Source organism: Sus scrofa, chromosome 4, assembly GCF_054392235.1.
Source record: "Sus scrofa isolate SSC_HxYL_T2T_F1_AM1 chromosome 4, Sscrofa_HxYL_maternal_Yorkshire_Landrace_v2.0, whole genome shotgun sequence".
NCBI lineage: Eukaryota > Metazoa > Chordata > Mammalia > Artiodactyla > Suidae > Sus > Sus scrofa.
Window position 1 is genome coordinate 26,783,414 of NC_139386.1, and position 21,929 is coordinate 26,805,342.

Below are 21,929 nucleotides of genomic sequence, written 5' to 3' on the forward strand. Positions count from 1 at the left end.
GTGGTACATATACACAATGGCATACTACTCAGCCATAAAAAAGAACAAAATCATGCCATTTGCAGCAACATGGATGGGACTAGAGATTCTCATCCTGAGTGAAGTAAGTCAGAAAGACAAATACCATATGATATCACTTATATCTGGATTCTAATATACAACACAGATGAACCTATCTACAGAAAAGAAAATCATAGACTTGGAGAATAGACTTGTGGTTGCCAAGTGGAGGGGGGCAGGGAGCTGGATGTATTGGGAACTGGGGTTAATAGTTGCAGACTATTGCCTTTGGAATGGATTAGCAATGAGAACCTGCTGTGTAGCACTGGGTACTATGTCTAGTCAGTTATGATAGAGTGTGATAATGTGAGAAAAAATAATGCATACATGTATGTGTAACTGGGTCACCATGCTGTCCAGTAGAAAAAAAAATAATGTATTGGAGAAATAAAAAACAATATATGAATATATTTATTAATTTACTGTAAAGATAGATTACATGAGGTCAATTCTTAACAAAATTTTGTGTACAATACAGTATTGTTCACTATAGGTACAATGTTGTATAGAAAATATCTTATTCATCTTGTCTAACTGAACCCTTATACCCATTGTACAGCACTATTTTGCACTATTGCAATCCTTGGTAACCACATATTACTTTCTCAGTTCCTATTCAAAGTTGATATATATACCTCACCTTGTCAAGCCCCAGGACCTGCCCATTCTCTTAAGTGTGGTTATTCAACAACATTCATGTCCCATGTCAAATTCTGCCTTCCCTGAAAAAATAACTTTTGACAATATCCCCATATTACTTGACTCTGAGTCAGCCACATCAACCAATGCAATTCAATCACTAAATTTCTGTCACTTTCTATAATTATTATTTTAAAATCTGTTTATTATTCTTTCTAATTTGAATGTCTGTCTTATATCTCTTTGTATTTTTGGCATAAGAAACACAGATAGCTCAAAATAATAGTAATTTTATTTGACCAATCAACATAACAGGCTTTGCCTTTCAATCGGTGTATTTCATCAATTTTCTTTAAATATTCAACTAAGAAATACATTCTTTTTTTTTTTTTTTTTGTCTTTTTAGGGCCACACCCGCAGCATATGGAGGTTCCCAGGCTAGGGGTCTAATCTGAGCTGTAGCCGCCGGTCTACAACACAGCCACAGCAATGCCAGATCCGAGTCACATCTGTGACCTGCACCATAGCTCATGGCAATGCCGGATCCTTCCCGCTGAGCGAGGCCAGGGATCTAACTAGCAACCTCATGGTTCCCAGTCGGATTCATTTCCACTGCATCACTATGGAATTCCAGCAATACATTCTTAAATCTTCTGTATTATTGACTGATTTGATTTTTAATTCCTTATTATTTATTTTCCTTTGTTTTTTTCTATATAACATATATTTTTATTCACTGTACTATTTTACTTTTTATTCTTTCCAGAGTTAACATGAAATATGTAGTATATTTTGAGTGCTTTCAATTTTAGACAATTAGTTTAGCATCTTATCATATTTTCTTGTTGACTGTCACTATATATTTTGATCTTAATTATCATATTTATGTGTTATTATCATACTATATCTTCTTTCAGAAACACATGTTTTTAATTTTTAAGGAAACTTTGGAATATATTTTGATTTAAATGGTTATTTTTCCATAGAAAAGCATTATCATTTTATTAATTAACTGGAAAAATTTAATAACAAATTCAATAATAAATTTTCAGAAAACATGAATATATGTCAAACTGATGTTGACAATGAAAAATTTTAACAAGCAGGAAAGTTATATTGTACGAACAGAAGGCATTAGAAACATTTAAAATAATGTGTATATTAATACAATACCAATATTATTAGCAACTCTTCTTGTAAAATGATATCTGTTGCCACGTCAAGATGATACTAGTATCATTAAAAATAGGTAATACATAAGAAAAACATAGCCATCACATCACTTACTTAGAATGTATAATTCTAAAATCAAGTTTGCATGTAATTTTCTGTTTGAATTATTCTATGACTCATTTATTACAGGATAATATGTAACTTCTGCATTCTAATTCCATCATCTTGAGCTAATTTCAGTTTGTGTTCCAAGCAGGTGTGTATGCATGTGAACACAAACACACACACACACACAGATGCTTGCAATAATGTTCTCTTACACAGACTCTTCAAATATTCCTCTTCACAAGCATTTTCAAATGATGAAATTAAATCCATATGGTGATAAATTTCTTACAGTTTTTTCCATTTACCAACTGTGTTTCGTTTCATTAAATATTTTTTTTGACCTCTCTAAAGAATTATTACATAAAAATAAAATTCAGGAGTTCCCATCGTGGCATGGTGGTTAACGAATCCAACTAAGAACCATGTGGTTGCGGGTTTGATCCCTGCCCTTGCTCAGTGGGTTAATGATCCAGCGTTGCCGTGAGCTGTGGTGTAGGTCGCAGACGCGGCTCGGATCCTGCGTTGCTGTGGCTCTGGTGCAGGCCAGAGGCTACAGCTCTGATTCAACCCCTAGACTGGGAACCTCTGTATGCCGCGGGAGCGGCCCAAGAAATGGCAAAAAGACAAAAAAACAAAAAAATTCATGTGTGCAGTGACAAATGTCAGATGACATAATTTGTATGAATATTCACTTATGTTTGGAATTCTCAATGACCTAAGTGTGATTTTTGGACATCAGAATCACAAAATTAATTTTATGTACTTACACATGAGTTCACAAGTTTAAAAAAGGAAGAATGAAGAGAAAATAAAATCAAAGGAAATTTCTTTTTTCTTTTTTTTTTTTTTTGTCTTTTTTGTCTTTTGTCTTTTGTTGTTGTTGTTGCTATTTCTTGGGCCGCTCCCGTGGCATATGGAGGTTCCCAGGCTAGGGGTCGAATAGGAGCTGTAGCCACCGGCCTACGCCAGAGCCACAGCAACGTGGGATCCGAGCCGCCTCTGCAACCTACATCACAGCTCACGGCAACGCCGGATCGTTAACCCACTGAGCAAGGGCAGGGACCGAACCCGCAACCTCATGGTTCCTAGTCGGATTCGTTAACCACTGCGCCATGACGGGAACTCCGGAAATTTCTTAACTTGATTAGGAATCTTTCCTTCCAAAACATGGACACTAAGAATAGCTAAATACATTATAATGAATTAGTGTATTAAATATTAATCAGGAAATATAGTTAATTTTAGGAAAATAAGAGTATATGTTTTGGGAAGTAGGTAAAACAGTATTTAGAAAAATTCAATAATGAAAATATTTGCTAAATTGTATTCAAAGGAAAAATATATCTTGACAGCTGACTTCTCAAAAAAGAAATAAACAAAAATAGGATAAAACACAGAAAAATATGGATTTATATTTTGGAAATCTTGAATAAAATCAACATGTCATAGCCACTGAAATTATCCCTAATAAAAATGCTACCCCCAAAAGAAAATTTCAGGCCCCCCAATTTTTACTCAGCATTTAAAGTAGGATTAATATCATGTTTACACAATATTTTCAAAAAATAAAAAATAAAAGGAAAAGGAATATTTCCCACTGCATTTTTTGAGTCTGTCATCACCCTAATACCAAAACTAGACAAAACAGTACCAGAAAAACTCCCTCCAAACCAATATTGCCCATAAACTTCTGTGCAAAATTTATTAAAAATGTTAGCAAGTTAAATCCAGTAATGTATAAAAAGAATTATGTGTGATGAATAAATCAAGATTTTTACATATCTTATCATGTCATCTGCAAATGGAGATACATTTACTTCTTCCTTTCCAATTTGGATGTCTTTTATTTCTATTTCTTGTCTACTTGCTCTCACTAAAACTTCCAGGACAACATTAAATAGAAGTGGTGACAGTGGGTACTGCATCTTAGCGGAGAAGAAGATTTCAGTTCCCCATCCCCAACCCCAGAAATAAATCTGCACATTCACAATCAGTTGATCTTCAGCAAGGTTACTAATAATATACAATGGGAAAGGATTTAATCTCTTCAATAAATGGTGTTAGGAAAACTGGATGCAAATGCAGAAGAATGAAATTGAACCTTTATTTCAAAAGGTTTAAAAATCAATTCAAATGATTAAACATAAGACCTGAACCATAAATCCACCAAAAGAAAATACAAGAAAAAACATTCTTGACATTGGTCTTTGAAACAATTTTGTCTTTTTTTTTTTTTCTCCTCTGTGCTCACGGCACACAGAAGTTCCCTGGCCAGGGATCCAACCAGGCCATAGTGATGACAATGCCAGATTCTTAACTTGCCAAGACAACATGGAAATTCCTGCAATGAAGTTTTTTTGGATATGACACTAAAGAAGGGGTAATTAAAGCAAAAACAGTCAAGGTGAATGGCATTAAACTAAAAAGCTGCACAGCAAGAGAAACAATCAACAGAGCGAAAAGGCATCTTACTAAAAGTAAGAAAAATTTTGCAACCATATATCTGACAGTTAAGTTCTGAAATACATAAGGAATTCTTACAACTCAATAGTAAGAAAAAACACACTGACCAAATCATGGACAAAGGACTTGAATAGGCATTTTTCCAAAGAAGACATACAAATGGTCGTCAATAAGTATATGAAAGATGTTCAACATTACTAACCATCAGGGAAATGCAAATCAAAACAACAGATCAAAATAAAAATGAGATACCTTATCCCTGTTAGGGTAACTATTATTAAAAAAATCAAAAGGTAAAAAGTGTTGGCAAGATTGTGGAGAAATTGAAACCCTCTACATTATTGGTAGGAATATAAAATGTTATAGTTGATATGGAAAACAATTTTGAGGTTCCTCAAAAAATTTAAAATAGAACTACTGTATACTCTCACTTCTGTGTATATGTCCAAAAGAACTAAAATCAGGATCTCAAAGAGATATCCTCACTCTCACGTTCACTGTATAGCAGAGTTAGCCTGAAGCATCATAAAGGAAAGGCATGAAAAGGACAGAAGTAACAACACGATTCCCATTTTCTGGAAAATCAGAAATTTTACACACATACACAGACACACACCCATATACACATATACATACATATATAAGTTATATATATATAATATAAATATATATGATATAAATTTATATTATTTATTTATACTTTATATTTAAAATAAATATTCCTGACTCATTAGTATAAAGTAAATATCCATGAAGGAGACCATATTGATATAAATGAATAGTGTAATAAATAAATAGATAAAAAAGGAAAAAATAATTTACTTGTTAAATAAATTATAATGCTTTATTTAGATCTAAATCCCTCCAGGGGATGGAGCTTAATCCTCAAATACTCACATCCCCTACCAGGGGGAGTGAACTCCCCTCAGTAACTTGCTTCTCAAAAACAGAATATGAAAAGGATAAAAACATCTTATATTGCAGATACCTGCTAATACCACCTTAACTGGATGATTATTAATGCTTTCACCAAGGTTAACATTGCTACTTCTAAGTCATACTGATAGCATGCATTGCTGATATAATGTGATGAGGAAACCCATGGCAGATCTAAGCTTAAGAAAAATATCAGAAAACCCCAAATTGAAGGATATTTTACATAATGTCTAATAAACACTCCTCAAAACTGTCATGGTCATGAGAAAGAAGGACAGACTGACAATAAAGACACATTGTGACTAATTGAAATGCATATTGACTGAGATCCTAGAACAGAAAAGGATATTAAGGGAAAACAAATAAAATTTGAAAAAAATATGGAGGTTAAAAACCATAGTAGATTTCTTAGTTGTGATAAATATAACAATGTAAGTACAAGGCAAACTGAGTGAAAATTTTATAGACTATTTCTCTACTATCCTTGTGATTTTTTCTCTAAATACAAAACTATTTTAAAATAAAACTTTGTTAAAAATAAAGATAATTAAAATCCAGTTTCTCAGTGACACTAGTCTTATTTCAACTACTCAATAGTCACATATGGCTACTATACTGCATAGCTGAAACATAGGGTATTTCCAATCTGATATTAATACATTCAGCATAGTACCTTTCCCTTGGCCAGTTTCCCCCATAAACCTCATCTATCAAGATGAGCTTATGTCCCTAAATGCTGATATCCAATAACAAAATGCAGAGGCTAATCACACACAAATGTATGGGCAACAGTGGGATAAGCCTATAACCTAAATCTGAAACAAGGCAGATAACATCCAAGTTTCTTTGACTGTAATGTTCTACACCTTTGTTAGCACCTACTAGAATTGCTCTAAGACACATTAACTTACCTTCATAGGAACATGGAGAATATAGGTAACAGTGGGAACCTAGTAGACCTGTAAGAAAGGGAAATGGCTTCCTCTGCCATAAGCTCCCCTTGTCCATCCTTGGACAACATTTCTTGTACTTGGGTTTTGCTCAAAATTCCAATAGATTTTTATTGAGTAGCAAAATTCCCCAAGCAGTTGTCCCTAAAAAACCACACTAACTGCAAGTTTTCAATGCCAAACAAACTCCTCTAATAGTCTCCCTGGGCAAGAGGAAAAGTATATGTATGGGATACCACACAACAATGAAAGGAAAGACAAATAGTCATGTCCAAGGAATTACCCCCACAGAGTTGTATGTAAAACAACATGGAGCCAAGGAATGGATCGTTATATAAATGGACCAAAACTAGCACCCGTTAATTGGCCCCTATGTTGTTTACTTCTTCATAGCAGGTTAAGATCACTAGCTCAACAGCCACCAGCACAAAACTCAAATTCTTAATCACCTAACTTCTTTAAATTCAGCCCAATCAGGAATAAGTCATTTAGAGCTTGCCTGCTCTCCATACCATGTGAAACTCTACCCAACATCTGCTAGCCATGGAAAAGAGAGACTACATAACTAGAAAAGACCCCAAACTGTTGCTGTCCTTCAGGGCTCTCTGATTCATAGAGTCCCCACTCAGTAAACCCACTATGCAATGCTGTCTTTTCATGGTCATTTCTTTTTCTTAATCAGCCTTGAAATCCATAACACCTAGTCTCAGCTTTCAGCCATTCCTTCACACGTGTGCAATCAAGACAATTTCTACATTTTTGCACTTTTCTAAGGAGTAAACTATTATTTCTTATTTCTTCATAACTGCTAGTTTTGTGGGGAGGGATGTAATTTATTATTTAAACAAAATATTAAGTTAAAAAAGATGTCCTATAAGCAAAAATGAATTTACAAAATTTTAGGTGTTTGTAGAATGCTTATATCTGTAGCATCATATCTTAGTTGTTTCCGTATCATACTAGTAAATAAGAGCGATAGAGTACAATTTATGTCAAAATATATTACTTTCCAAATACCGTTATGATATCGCTTATATGTGGAATCTAAAATATGGCACAAATGATCCTACCTACAAAACAGAAACGGACTCACGCACATGGAGAACAGACTTGTGGTTGCCAAGGGGGAGAGGGGAAGAAGTGGGATGTACAAGAAGTTGGGGTTGGTAGATGCAAACTTTTACATTTAGAATGGATAAGCAATGAGGTCCCTACAGCATATGGAACTATATCCAATCTCTTGGGATAGAACATGATGGAATACAGCATGAGAAAAAGAATATACATATATATATGACTGGGTCTCTATGCTGTACAGCAGAAATTGATACAACACTGTAAATCAACTACACTCTAATAAAAAAATGAAATTAACAAAAAGAAAATATATTATTTTCAATGAGAAATATTTTCTTTTTTAGTAAAATGTATGGAAGTGATTCCTAGAAATCTATATTCATCTATACAGTCTCCATTTTTTCCAAGAATACTTAACACTTTAAACAATGTGATTCTCAGTGGGCCCTTGGCCTGTCATATTCTCTTCTAAGACTACAAGAGTGTCAGAGTTTCAAGATCGCATTATTAGAATAAAACCTTATACTCATATCAAGCACTTCAGAAAATCATTGTTGTAGAACAGCTTGAAAGCTCTGGGCTTTCTTAAGTAGATAACATCACAACTTGTCAGAATCATCAACCACCAACTGGGACTGTGATATAAGACTTTAAAGAAGCACTGTAACATTTCCAGTGGACTGACCTAATTAAGGGAGTTCCTCTTATGGCTCAGCAGTAAGGAACCCAGATAGTATCCATGAGGACGCAGGTTCAATCCTGGCCTTGCTTAGTAGGTTAAGGATTGAGCATTGCTGCAAATTGCTATTAGCTGTGGTGTAGGCCACAGATGTGGCTCAGATCTGGTGCTGCTGTGGCTGTGGTGTAGGCCAGCAGCTACAGCTCTAGATAGACCCCCGAGCCTGGGAACTTCCCCATGCCCCAGGTGAGGCCCTAAAAAAGACATAACCAACTAACTAACTAAATAAATAAATAAAATGGTAGTTTTCACCTCTTTTATATAATCTCCAAATTGAGTTAGTTGACTGTTTTACTCTAGGCAAAACCTTTCATAAGCTTACTGTGAATTTAATCATTGTATTCTTTTCCCAAATGCTAGCCTTTATAAAATGGTTTCCACATAAACATTTCTCCTGTTTAAGCATTTGTGACTAAAGAACAATTTGAGTCATTCTGTTTTAAAGTTTTAAAAATTATTTAAACAGTAACAAAGGAAGTTTTCTCATTTCTTATAGTTTTATCATCTGTAGCCTCAACATCAGGTAATTACATCAGGAGAAATGACAAAACTTATTTAATAAATTGCACATGTCATCCCATAACTAATTCTAAAGTGAATGTCAAATTATTTCTTAGTTTATATGAATAACCAATGTGTTCATTCTGCAATCTATTTTGTCCAAACATTCAACCGAGGGAAACAATTTAAATATGACAGTTTTCATGTGTTTTGATCACTATAATAATTACTTTAAAATTGTTCAAATGAGATAACTTGTTAGATAAAAAAAGTAACACTTACCTTCTTAAGTAGAAACATGTCCTTTAATATACTATTTAGAATATTCAGTTTTATAACTTGTATCTATATCTTGACTTGGGTGATGCCGTAGGTGCTCCATCTACAGCCCTTAGCCTAAACAATTCTACTATCCTGGACAACTTCCAGCTGCCACTATCTCTCATTTTGCCCCAGGGCTTTCTCCAGGGAAGGCTACTAGATGCCATCAGAACTGGGAATTCACAACTGGGAGAAGCTCTCAAATAGTTTTAGAACAAATTCCTATCTTTCAGATAGAATAACATATATATTCTATACTATTTCTCATGCTGCTAGTTAGCTTGATAACACAACTTTTTTAGCTTCTTTCTTTTTCCAATTTCGATTTTCCATTGACCTACTAGTGTATCTGCACTTCCCAAATAAACTATTTATACCTGAATTATTAAGTCAGCATTGTTTAAAACATTCATCAATTAGCCATTTGGTAGTGTTCTCTCCCTTCTTTCAACAAACTGTCAGTTTCCATTGTTTATTTTCAAGATAAATGGATTTCTCTATTCTTATAAAGATAGCCTAGAATCACACCCTCACCTACTTCTTTTTAAACATCATATTTCAGTCCAGACTCCTGCTTCTCTGCTCACCCTCGATAAATACTTCTTGACAGCATTTTTTTTTCTTTTCTTTCTATTTTTTTTTTTTCATTTTAGGGCTATACTTGTGGCATCTGGTGTTCCTAGGCCAGGTGCTAAATCAGAGCTACAGCTGCTGGCCTACTTCACAGCCACAGCAACATGGGATCCGAGCCAAACCTGTGACCTACTCCACAGCTCATGGGAATATTGGATCCTTAACCCACTGAGCAAGGCCAGGGATTGAACCCAAATACTCATAGATGCTAGTTGGGTTCATTAACTGCTGAGCCATTATGGGAACTCTGACAGCCTCACTTATAGAGGACCATCTCCTCAAGACCACTCTAAGTAACAAAAGGCACTAACTCCTCCAGAATAGCAAATGCATTCTTGTCAAAGTAACCCTATTTTTAAATCCATTGAACATATCTGTCTTCATCTATCTCAATATCTCAGTATAATTTGGTACTGTTGAACATACCCTACTTCTTGTACCCTACCTTTGCACTTCTATGGCTCTGAACTAATTTAGGCTTTTTCCTCTCTTCACCTTTGATGGTTTATCCTATTATATGTATTACACAAACCATAAATGTCTCTTTAAGTTTTATTCTATCCTGTATTTGTAATGAAGAAACAATCTACCCAGAGCCTGGAGATAAATATGCATGAGCTCTATAAAATGTGTCCTCTCTCTGTATTACCAACAGTTAATATATTTAAAAAAACAAAAACCTCCTTGTTTGCTTATAGTATTTTATTTACCTCTCTTCTCCAAGCTTTCAACATCTTTCCAGCCTTATCATGAAGTTCTGGATCAGGTCACCACCACCTTAAGCCTGAATAATAAAATAAAATTCCAACTGGTATCTGATTCTATGCTTATTGCCTCTCCCTAAGTTATTCTTCACATAGGAACCCATGACTCTTTTTTTTTACGATTTCAATTTATTCCTACAGCCTAAAGTCCAATAGAATCTGGCTTTGCATTAGCTTTTAAATATCATGTTCTAACACTTCCCTATTTGTGTAAGCTTTTGCCACACAGAATAGAATCAGGTATTTTGAGACTGTTTTAAAGAATATAAAATATAAAAATATCAAAAACAAATTATATAGTAAAGTCAATACTAATTTAGAATAAGCAACCATAACAAATAATATTTTAAAAACATAATTCTAGGAACACCACAAAATACAGAAAAATAACACAATATTATTAACTGCTTGAACTATTCTATAGTATTTTCTCTGTATTTGATGAATCCTCTGTGTTTTCATATCACAATTCTATAATGTTAATTTCTTAAAGAGATATGAGAACGATAATTCACAGAGGGCACTTTAATTTGTATGCCCAAGAAACACATAGATGCTGACCATTTTAATATCAAGCTATGCCATCAAACAGGAAAAATAAATAGATACTATGTTTATAATTTTATATACCACAGTATAAATTCCTAATGGGTGAGAACTTCTATTTTAAGTAGGCATCAATGAGAATTAAATATTTCATATTATGCTTGGCAACTTTTTCTACCAACTGTCTCCTACCTGTGTTCATTTCAAATTTTGTTTCTCCTTTTTCGTACCTCGTCCTTCTAGTATGTGGTGCCAAAGCCCACCTCTTTTTTAAGGTTATAGATGTGGTGTATCCACAAAATGGATGAGGAAGATTCCTAGAAGCCAGAATTAAGAATGGTTAGTAATCACTTTACTGTACAGTGAAGAGACTGATTATACATGCTGCTAAATCCAAACCAAATGTGTCACCAATATTCACTCACTAGATCCCAAAACTATTTTTTGGAGTTTGAATATTAATCTTAGTGCTTTCTCTTATTCCTTTGACTTCTCCCCTAGATGATGTTGACTGAAAAAAAAATGCACAGCTTAAAAGTTGAGAATTATGGTTTATTAAGTGGAGTTTCTGAAAACTTCAAGTACAGGAGGTAGCGTCTCAGATATTTTGATGGACTACTTCAAAAGGGTAAGGTAGGAGCCAGGATATGTAGGAGTTTTTGCCAAAAAACCCAGGTAGTCAGAACATCAAAAGATTACTGTTAATCAAAGAAAACCAGACATCTGAAGTTAATTAATTTAGTGCTTCTCTATGGTTGGGAAGATGCAAGAGTCTGTGTTCACTGAAATTGTTCCTTTGATATGCACCTTAGCTATCCAGGGCCAATATCCTATTTTTTTTTTCCCATTATGAGTCCCTCTCTGGTTGCATTACTGGAGGTGGCTATGGTGGCTAATGGCTTGATTGCAGCACCATTCTTTGTTTATGACAGGTGACATTCTTGGTTCACAATTGTCAGAGGCATCAACATTGATGAGAGGAAAAGGAGACTTTTAATATGTGAATTAAAAGAAAAGGGTTAGTTAATTTTCATTTTTATTATAAAATTATGGCCTTTAGGAATGAAAAGGAAAGGCCTGAGGGAAATACTATAAGAAAAAATCTCAAAATGGCTGAAAGACTTAAATATAAGACAAGACACCATTAAACTCCTGGAAGAGAATGTAGGCAAAACATTCTCTGACATCAACCTTACAAGTATTTTCTCAGGTCAGTCTCCCAAGGCAACAGAAATAAGAGCAAAAATAAACCAATGGGACCTAATCAAACTGACAGGCTTTTGCACAGCAAAGGAAACCAAAAAGAAAACAAAAAGACAACTTACACAATGGGAGAAAATAGTTTGAAATGATGCAACCGACAAGGGCTTAATCTCTAAAATATACAAGCAACTTATACGAGTCAACAGCAAAAAAGCCAACCACCCAATGGAAAAATGGGCAAAAGACCTGAATCAACATTGCTCCAAGGAAGATATACAGATGGCCAACAAGCACATGAATAAATGCTCAGTATCCCCGATATTAGAGAAATGCAAATCAAAACTACCTCGAGATACCTCCTCACACCAGTCAGAATGGCCATCATTAATATGTCCACAAATAACAAATGCTGGAGGTGGTGTGGAGAAAAAGGAACCCTCCTACACTGTGGTAGGAACATAAGCTAGTACAACCACTATGGAAAACAGTATGGAGGTATGTTGGAAAACAGTATGGAGGTATGTTAGAACTCACAGAACTACCATATGACCCAGCAATCCCACTCTTGGGCATATATCCAGACAAAACTTTCCTTGAAAAAGACACATGCACCCGCATGTTCATTGTAGCACTATTCACAATAGCCAAGACATGGAAACAACCCAAATATCCATCAATATGTTTAGATTAGGAAGATGTGGTACATATACACAATGGCATACTACTCATCCATAAAAAAAGAACAAAATCATGCCACTTGCAGCAACATGGATGGGACTAGAGATTCTCATCCTGAGTGAAATAAGTCAGAAAGAGAAAGACAAATACCATATGATATCACTTATAACTGGAATCTGATATACAGCACAAATGAATGTTTCCATAGAAAAGAAAATCATAGACTTGGAGAATAGACTTGTGGCTGCCAGCAGGGAGAGGTAGGGAGTGGGAGGAATTGGGAGCTTGGGGTTAACGGATGCAAACTATTGCTCTTGGAATGGATTTACAATGAGATCCTGCCATGTAGCATTGAGAACTATGTCTAGATACTTACATTGCAACACAACAATGGGAGGAAAATGTATGTATACATGTATGTGTAACTTGGTTCCCATGCTGTACAGTGGAAAAAAAAGATCCTAACAAATAAAATGAGAAAAAAAGAGAGAGAAGAGAGAAATTCCCTAACGTCTTCGGAAAGTTTGTCTCCATTGAACAAAACAGGAGTCAATAAACATTCACTCCTGAATTCTGGGTGTGGACCTAGGGACACAGTTATGTGCATACAGTCTGTAATTCATCTAACCGAAAGACAACTGGCCCAAAACTTTGTTGAGTATCATTCAAACTATCCTGTATGTAAATACTTTGACAGAGAGATCAGGAGGCTTTGACAAAGAGCATGTAATTGGTGGTGTAGTAGTAGGTTAAAGATGCAGCAATAATAAGTTCAACATCACAGCCTTGCCCAACAGTAATTTTTTTTTTTTTTAGGGCTGTTCCCACAGCATATGGAGGTTCCCAGGCTAGGGGTTGAATCAGAGCTATAGCTTCTGGCCTATGCCACAGCCACGGCAATTCAGGATCTGAGCTGCATCTGTGACCTACACCACAGCTCATGGAAATTCCAGATCCTTAACCCACTGAGCTAGGCCAGGGATCGAACCTGCATCCTCATGGATGCTCAAAGATGTTCAACATCACTCATTATTAGAGAAATGTAAATCAAAACCATGATGAGGTACCACCTTACACCAGCCAGAATGGCCATCATCCAAAAGTCTACAAACAATAAGTGCTGGACAGAGTGTGGAGAAAAAGGAACCCTACTACACTGTTGCTGGGATTGTAAATTGGTGTAACCACTGTGGAAAACAGCATGGAGATTCCTCAGGAAACTAAAAATAGAACTACTATTTGACCCAGCAATCCCACTCCTGGGCATCTATCCAGAGAAAACCATGACTCAAAAAGACACATGTACTCCAGTGTTCATTGCAGCACTCTTTGCAATAGCCAAGACATGGAAACACCTCAATGTCCATTGACAGAGGAATGGATCAAGAAGAAGTGGCACATATATACACAACAGAATATTACTCAGCCATTAAAAGGAACAAGATAATGGCATTTTTAGCAACATGGATGGAAATAGAAATTATGATGTTAAGTGAAGACAGTCATACAATGAGACACCAACATCAAATGCTATCACTTAATATGGAATCTGAAAAAAGGACACAATGAACTTCTTTGCAGAACAGATACTGACTCACAGACTTTGAAAAAATTATGGTTTCCAAAAGAGAGAGGTTTGGGGTTGGGGGGATGCACTCGGGGTGTGGGATGGAAATACTACAAAACTGGATTGTGATGATCATTGTACAACTATGAATGTAATAAATTCATTGAGTAATAAAAATATAAAGTTATAAATAGGATAAAAGTAAAGAATGGACACTTGAAAACAGACTTAGCAATTTCAACATTCCTTTTTGAATTTTTTAAACCAGTGAGGCAAAACAAAAAATAATAGCATACATGAATTAAATAATATTATCAACCAACTTGACCTAAAATAACATGTATACCCCCATCAAAGAATGTATTCTTTTAAGTGTACAATCTTTGTATTTACTAAAAGAGACCATATTCTGGGCTTTAAAACAAATCTTGAAAAAAGTTAAAATGCTTTAAGTCATATAGAGTATGTCCTATGACTAAAATGGAGTTTTATTAGAATAACAGAATGATTTCTGGAAAATTTCCAAGTAATTTTAAACCAGTTAATAACTTCAAAATAATTCATGAATCAAAAAATACATTAAAAAGGAAATTAGAGAATATGTGTATTGAATGAATGCAAACATGACATAAAAAATTAGAAATAAATTTGAATTGAATGAAAATGAAAAACAAGAAAAAAACGTGAGAATTCCACTAAGGAATGTTGTAGTGGGAAGTTTTACAGCAGTAAATGTCATACTACAGAAAAAAAAAAACAAAACAAAACACAGTGTCATACCAATAACTTTAACTTACAGCATAAACGAAAAAAGAAGAGTAAATTTAGCCTAAATTAAATAGAAGGCAAATGACAAAGATCAGAAATTATTTCAATAGAGAAGAGAAAGTCTAAAAATCAATTATAAAAAATTAAAAAATCAATAAAATTGAAAACTCATGGTCAGATTGAGAAGGAAAAAGTCAGTAAACAAAAATTACCAATATAAGGAATCAAAGATGTGACTCTAGTTTCCATAGTTGTTAAAAGCATATCTTATTTCAGGCTGCTATAGGAAAATATGCTGGACTGAGAGGCTTATAAACAACAGAAATTTATTTTTCACAGTTCTAGACGTTGGGAATTCCAAGATCAAAGAGCCAGCAGATTCAATGTTTGGTGACAGCTACTTTTTGGTTCATAAACGGCTGACTTCACATGATGGAAGGGCAAGAAAGCTCTCGGGATCATTTTTATAGGGGGGATAATGTTTTGTAAAGGCAGAGTCCTCATGGCCTAATCACCTTTCAAAGGCGCTATCCCCAAATACCATAATATTAGGAGTTAGTTTTCAACATATAAATTTGGGGAGGAAACAAAGGTTCAGCCTATATGAAATAATAAGAAACTATTATAAACAACCACATGTCAATAATTTTATAAAATGTGAAAACAGACAAATTCCCTTACAGGCAAAATTACCAGTCATTCTGGAAGAAATGGACAATCTGAGTATCTTGATATTTATTAAACAAATTAAATTTGTACTTATTAGTCTTCCTACAAATAAAATTCTTGGCTCATGTGGTTTCACTGGTAAAGTCTGCCAAATATCAAACAATCCCACAGAAAATTTACTCAAAACATGAAAAGGAAAGAATACGTTCCAACTTAGTCTATGAAGTCAGCATTACTTTATCACTAAATAAGACACTGCGAGAAAAGAAAAATACACATTATTACCTCTCATGAACATAAATGTAAAAATTTTAAACTAAAGTTTTTGCTAATCAAGTCTAGCTATAAATAAAATGGACAATGCATTATGAACATAGTTTATCCCACTAATGTAAGGTTGTTTAACATAAAAAAATTCAACCAGGATAAATATGTCCACCAAAGGATCAAGAAAAATACAAGTATGTTCATTTTCACTGCTTCTATTCAATAAAAGTATTGAATAGAAGTTATTGTTGATGCAGTATGGCAAGCAAATGAAAAACCAAAATATATCAAATAAAAATATTCACAAATGACATGAATAACTATATCAGTGGTTTTCCACTAAGGGTAATTTCCACTAGAGACATTTGGCAATATCTGGAGACAGTTTTAATTTTCATAACTAATGAGGTACTAGTTAGTTGTATAGAGGCCAGGGATGCTGTTTAACATGCTACAATGCACAGGATAGCCTCACACAACAAATTACAGCCCCAAATGTCAAAAGAGTTGTTGTTGAGGAATGCCTGTTTTAGTAAAAAATATAATAAGTCTACAAAAAAAGCTAGTACAACTAGTAAAACTATCAAGTGAGTTTAGGCCAATTTACAGGATACAGTATCAATATACATGCATCAACTGCATTTACATATAAGAGCAATGAGAAATTGGGAATTGAAATTTTAAATTATCATCTGCCAGTATTCCAAAAAGTATAAAATACTTAAACATAAATATGTAGAATATCTATATAACTAAAACTATAAATAATACTGAAATCAAAATTTGATAAATAAGTGATGATATATACATATTGCTCATTTATATGAAGACTCCTGAGTGTGTGTGCACATAAGTGCATACCATGGGTGTGTCTGTGTGTGTGTAGTAAATTACAAAGGCTGGCCATTTGTAACTTCCAAGGATGTGGAGTATCTTTCCCATTCCCTGTTATTAGAAATGTAAAATGATACAAACACTGAGGAAATGTAACAATTTCTTAAAAAGTTAAAAACACACCTACCATATGACCCAGCCATTCTCTTCCTAGGTATTTATTCAAAAGAAATTATGACATGTATTCCTACAAAACCTTGTACATGAGTATTCATAACTGCTTTATTGTATCCAAAAACTAGAAACTAACCAAATGTCCATAAACAGATAATCCATTATCAAACTGTGGTATATCTGCATAATGGAAGAGTACTCAGAAATAAAAAGGAAAGGATTATTTGTACCCACAACAAATTTATGATCTCAAAGTAAGTTGCTGAGTGTAAGCAGTCAGACCACTGCCACCAACAATAACATAAGAGCACATGATGCATGACTCAACTTACATAAAATTCTAGAAAACTGTATTACAAAAGGGCATGTGATAATTTATATTACTGACATATTCAATTACTTGATTATGGTTTCAAAACCCATTAGTTTGTACATATTAAATATGTACAGTCTATTGTATACAAATTATATGCCAATGAAATTGTTAAAAATCTAAATAAAATGAACATTAGATATTGTCAGCTATCACGTTCAGATATTTAATCTGCCTTCAGATATTTTTATACCAAAAATACATTGTTTAAATTTAAATTGTCAATTAACTTTTGATAATTTTGATGATTTTTATCAATTTCTGTGAATGATCAGCTATTTAGAAAGAGAATGAGACCTATTAAACTTCTTGATATGTTTTACATTTTTAAGAATTGATGATGTTTTTGAAAAGATACAGAGCAATACTTTATATTTACCTACATATTTATAACTTCTTGTGTGTTTTCTTTTATTTTAAATATCCTGATTTCCATTAGCATGCTTTTCTATAATTCATAACTGTAAACCTCAATTAATCTATACGTATGAGGTACATGATACGTGATCATATTTTTAGGGCATCAGAAATATACAAGATTACAGAGAAGTAAATTATTTGGAATACTCATTTTAAGTCATAGCAGTTAAATGTAATTTAAATAAGTTAATCTTCAGTCATTTGGGTAACAATGATATATATCACTATAAAATATGCTTAAAAGTGTGCAAATGACATAATTTCATGACTCTTAACAGTCTGATCCCTTTAAGACATTTAAATTAGATAAGTATGCATCTAGCATTTCTATTGTTCTTTTCATTAACAAAATATTCTAAGCTGTTCTCAGCCAATGTTTGGGAAACTTCTTAATAGTGTGAATAAATTAATAATTAAGAACACTTGCATAAATCTTGAATGTATATTTTGTAGTATAAATATCATTTGTAAAGAAAATACTAACAATTTAGTAAATATGCTGAGCATTTCTAATGAGCAATATATTATTTTTTAATGTTACTGAAAGTAAGAAATAACAAAATAGGAGTTCCCATCATGGCTCAGGGGAAATGAATCTGACTAGCATCCATAAAGTTGTAGGTTCAATCCCTGGCCTTGCTCAGTGGGTTGAGGATCCAGCGTTGCCATGAGCTGTGGTGTAGGTCAAGACACAGCTCAGATCTCACATTGCTGTTGCTGTGGTGTAGGCCAGAGGCTACGGCTCTGATTAGACCCCTAGCCTGGGAACCTCTGTATGCCATGGGTGTGGCCCTAAAAAAACAGAAATAAAAAAAATAAGAAAGTAAAAATAAAATGCACATGCAAAAAAGTTCTTCTATAGCTTAGCTTATAATTAAATTACCCTCTTTCCACCTGTGTTGGAGCTATCAATTTCTGTGAATGGACAGCTATTTAGAAAGAATGAGAGCTATCAAACTTTTTAATGTCTTACACTTTTTCAAAGTATCTCTCAAAATAAGTGGTAAAGGAAAACATTACTAGCAAGTGCAGTACTAGTAAGTGCAATAGGCAGTAAAATAATGTTAACAACAGTTAATTTTTGAGTACTTACTATGCTGACACTGTTCTAAAAACTGTATAGGACTTTGATTTGACAATATTCCTTTGAAAGAAATACTATTAACAACTCTAATATATGCATGAAGAAAGTGAGTTGCAGAGAAGGAATAGTATGTAATGCCCATAATGTTAATACTTTAATGAGAAAATGTTTAACCTAAACGCAGTGCCAAGTTCCTGGATGGTAGTAACATGCTGTTCAAACTATTATAGCTATGCTTAGGCATTTCATCCTAAAGCACCACAGTGATTGTTACAATTTCATGTAATTACCTGCCTTGGAAATGAAAAGAGCTGGAAAAACATCCATCAAATTTCTGTTTTTTCTATGAGCTTGGGACCTCTGACAATAGTTGTACATTTCAAGCCTATAGCTCAAAATCCCAAGATACCGAAGAAGAATCTGAAAATTGACATTATGCATTTTACCCTACAGCAGTATGCCTTATTATATAGATGACTTTATCTATTTCAAAATATTCTCCAATTTAAAGCTCCTTGTCTAATGCCTTCATATTTAGCCATTATTCTTAACTTTGGGACTAAAATAAATTTCTTTGCTTGTGGTTTCTGTGGGTGATGGTTTTGGAAAGTAAGGTAAGAAAAAAAAAGTTTTTTGACCTCCCTCTGTCCCAATTTTGAAACATTTCCTCACAAAAAATTCACATAACAGATGCAAAATATTCACTGTGGAAACTTTCATGAACTGGCACAGAAGATTGTTTCAAGGGGTGAGCAATTACTGTCACTTATAAGGCCACAAATAAAAACATTTTCTTGACATATTTGAGTTATGCATCCATGAAGACATCAAGGTATAACGTAAAAATACAATAGAAAACAGCTACAAAATTGAATAAATTCCAATATTTACAAGTAGCACATGCTATTTTCAGAGACACATAAAAAGTACTCAGTTAAAAATATGAAAAGGATTCCTAAAAGCATGTCATTTAGAAGAAGTAAGAAAAATATAGTCATACCAAATATTGCATTGGACACATATTTTTAAAGTAGATTTTATTTTTTAGAGCAGTTTTATGTTCACAGCAAAATTTAGAAAATGTACAGATCTCTACACATGCATATTATACCACCTGTCCCTACACATGCATATCCTCCCCTGCAATCAACTTCCTTCACCAGAGTGATATATTTGTTATAATTCATTAACCTACACTGACACATGATTATATTAGGGCTTACTCTTGATGCTGTATATTCTACTGGTTTTTACAAATAAATAATGGTATTTATCTACTATTAAAGTATCATATAGAGAAGTTCCATTGCCCTAAAAATCCTCTCTATTCTATACATCCTTATTCATTCTTTGACTATTCATTCTTTTCTATCCCCCAATCACTGGCATCTGATGATATTTTTACTCTCCCTATAGTTTGTCTTTTCTAGAAAGTCATATCGTTGGAATCATACAGTATCACAGCTTTCTCATATTGGCTTCTCTCACTTAGTAATATGCATTTAAGGTTTTTCCATGTCTTTCATATCTTGATAATTAATTTTTTTAGTGCTGAATAAATACTATTTCATTGTCTGGATGTATCACAATTATCCATTCACCTACTGAAGATGCTTGGTTGCTTCCAAGTTTTGGCAATTATGAATAAATCTGCATAAACATCTATATTCACGTTTTGTGAGGATAAACTTTTGACAGACTTGAGTAAATTCCAAAAAGCACAATTGCAGGGTTTGAGTATGATTCGTATGATATCAGTATGTTTAGCTTCATAAAAACTGTCTTTCAAAGTAGCTGTACCATTTTGCATTCCTATCAGTGAAGAGAGTTCCTCTTGCTCCACATGCTCAATAGCATGTGATATTGTTCAAGTTTGATTTTAGCCATTCTAATAGGTGTGTAATGATATTTCATTGTTTTAATTTGCAATTCCCTAATGACATATTTAGAGCATTTTTCATATGCTTACTTGCCATCTGGATATCTTATTTGGTGAGATATCTGTTCATCTCCTTGATTCCTGCTCCCTCCCCAGCTTTACTGGGATATGGTTAAGATAAGTTAAAAGTACACAGTATGATGATACAAGACATGTATATATTGTAAGACATTTACAGCAATAAGCCTAGTTAACACATTCTTTACCTCAATTAATTGCCATTTTATTTTGTTGCTGTTATAGTGAGAACATAGCAACCTCCAGGTACACAATACACTATTAATTATAGTCACCATGCTATATACTAGATCCCCAGAACTTACTCATATTTTAACCAAGTTTGTACACGTTGAACAACATCTACCATTTTCCCTACCCCTCAGCCCCTGGCAAACATCATTCCGTTCTTTGTCTCTTTATGAGTTTGTTTTTTTAGATTTCACATATGAATGAGATCATGAAGTATTTGTCTTGCTATACCTGACTTATTTCACTTAACATAATGCAAAGTTCCATTCATGTTGTTGCAAAAGATGATAGGAGTTCTTTCTTTTTTTAGGGCTGAATTACATTTCATTATATATATCACACTTTCTTTATCCTTTCATCCATAGATGGAAACTGTTTCCCTAAACATACCCTGAAGTGGCACTGCTGGATATTATGGTACTTCTATTTTAATTTTTCAGGAACTGCCATACTGTTTTCTTTAGGGGCTGAACCAACCAACCAACAGTGTACCAGAGCTCCCTGTCCTTCACATCCTCACCAGGATTTGTTACCTCTTGTCCTTTCTACAATAACCTTTATAACAAGTTTGAGATAATATCTCACTGTGATTTTGATCTGCATTTCCCTTATGCTTAGGGATGTTGAACATCTTATTGGTACCTACTAAGCAATTGCATGTCTTCGGAAAAATTTCTTATCAAGTCCTCTGCTAATTTTTTCATTTTTTTTTTTTGGCTATAGAGTTGCATGAGTTCCTTATATGTTTGGGATATTAACATTTTACCAGATAGATAGTTTGTAAATATTGTTTC

General features: G+C 33.8%; 1 long non-coding RNA gene across 3 annotated transcripts in view; it reads right to left on the reverse strand.

Annotated features, from left to right (window-relative positions):
* The window catches only part of LOC110260451 (uncharacterized), a 273,349-nt gene that overhangs the window by 130,950 nt on the left and 120,470 nt on the right, over positions 1 to 21,929 (reverse strand). For 2 of the 3 annotated variants that reach the window (XR_014842995.1, XR_014842994.1), the window contains exons 3-4: positions 11,103 to 11,227; positions 10,311 to 10,384 (exon numbers count right to left, since the gene is read on the reverse strand). This is a non-coding gene — a long non-coding RNA (uncharacterized LOC110260451). Of the gene's footprint in view, positions 1 to 8,280; positions 10,385 to 11,102; positions 11,228 to 21,929 lie in introns of those variants that run through there. The other variant, XR_002343761.2, reaches the window with a different exon arrangement.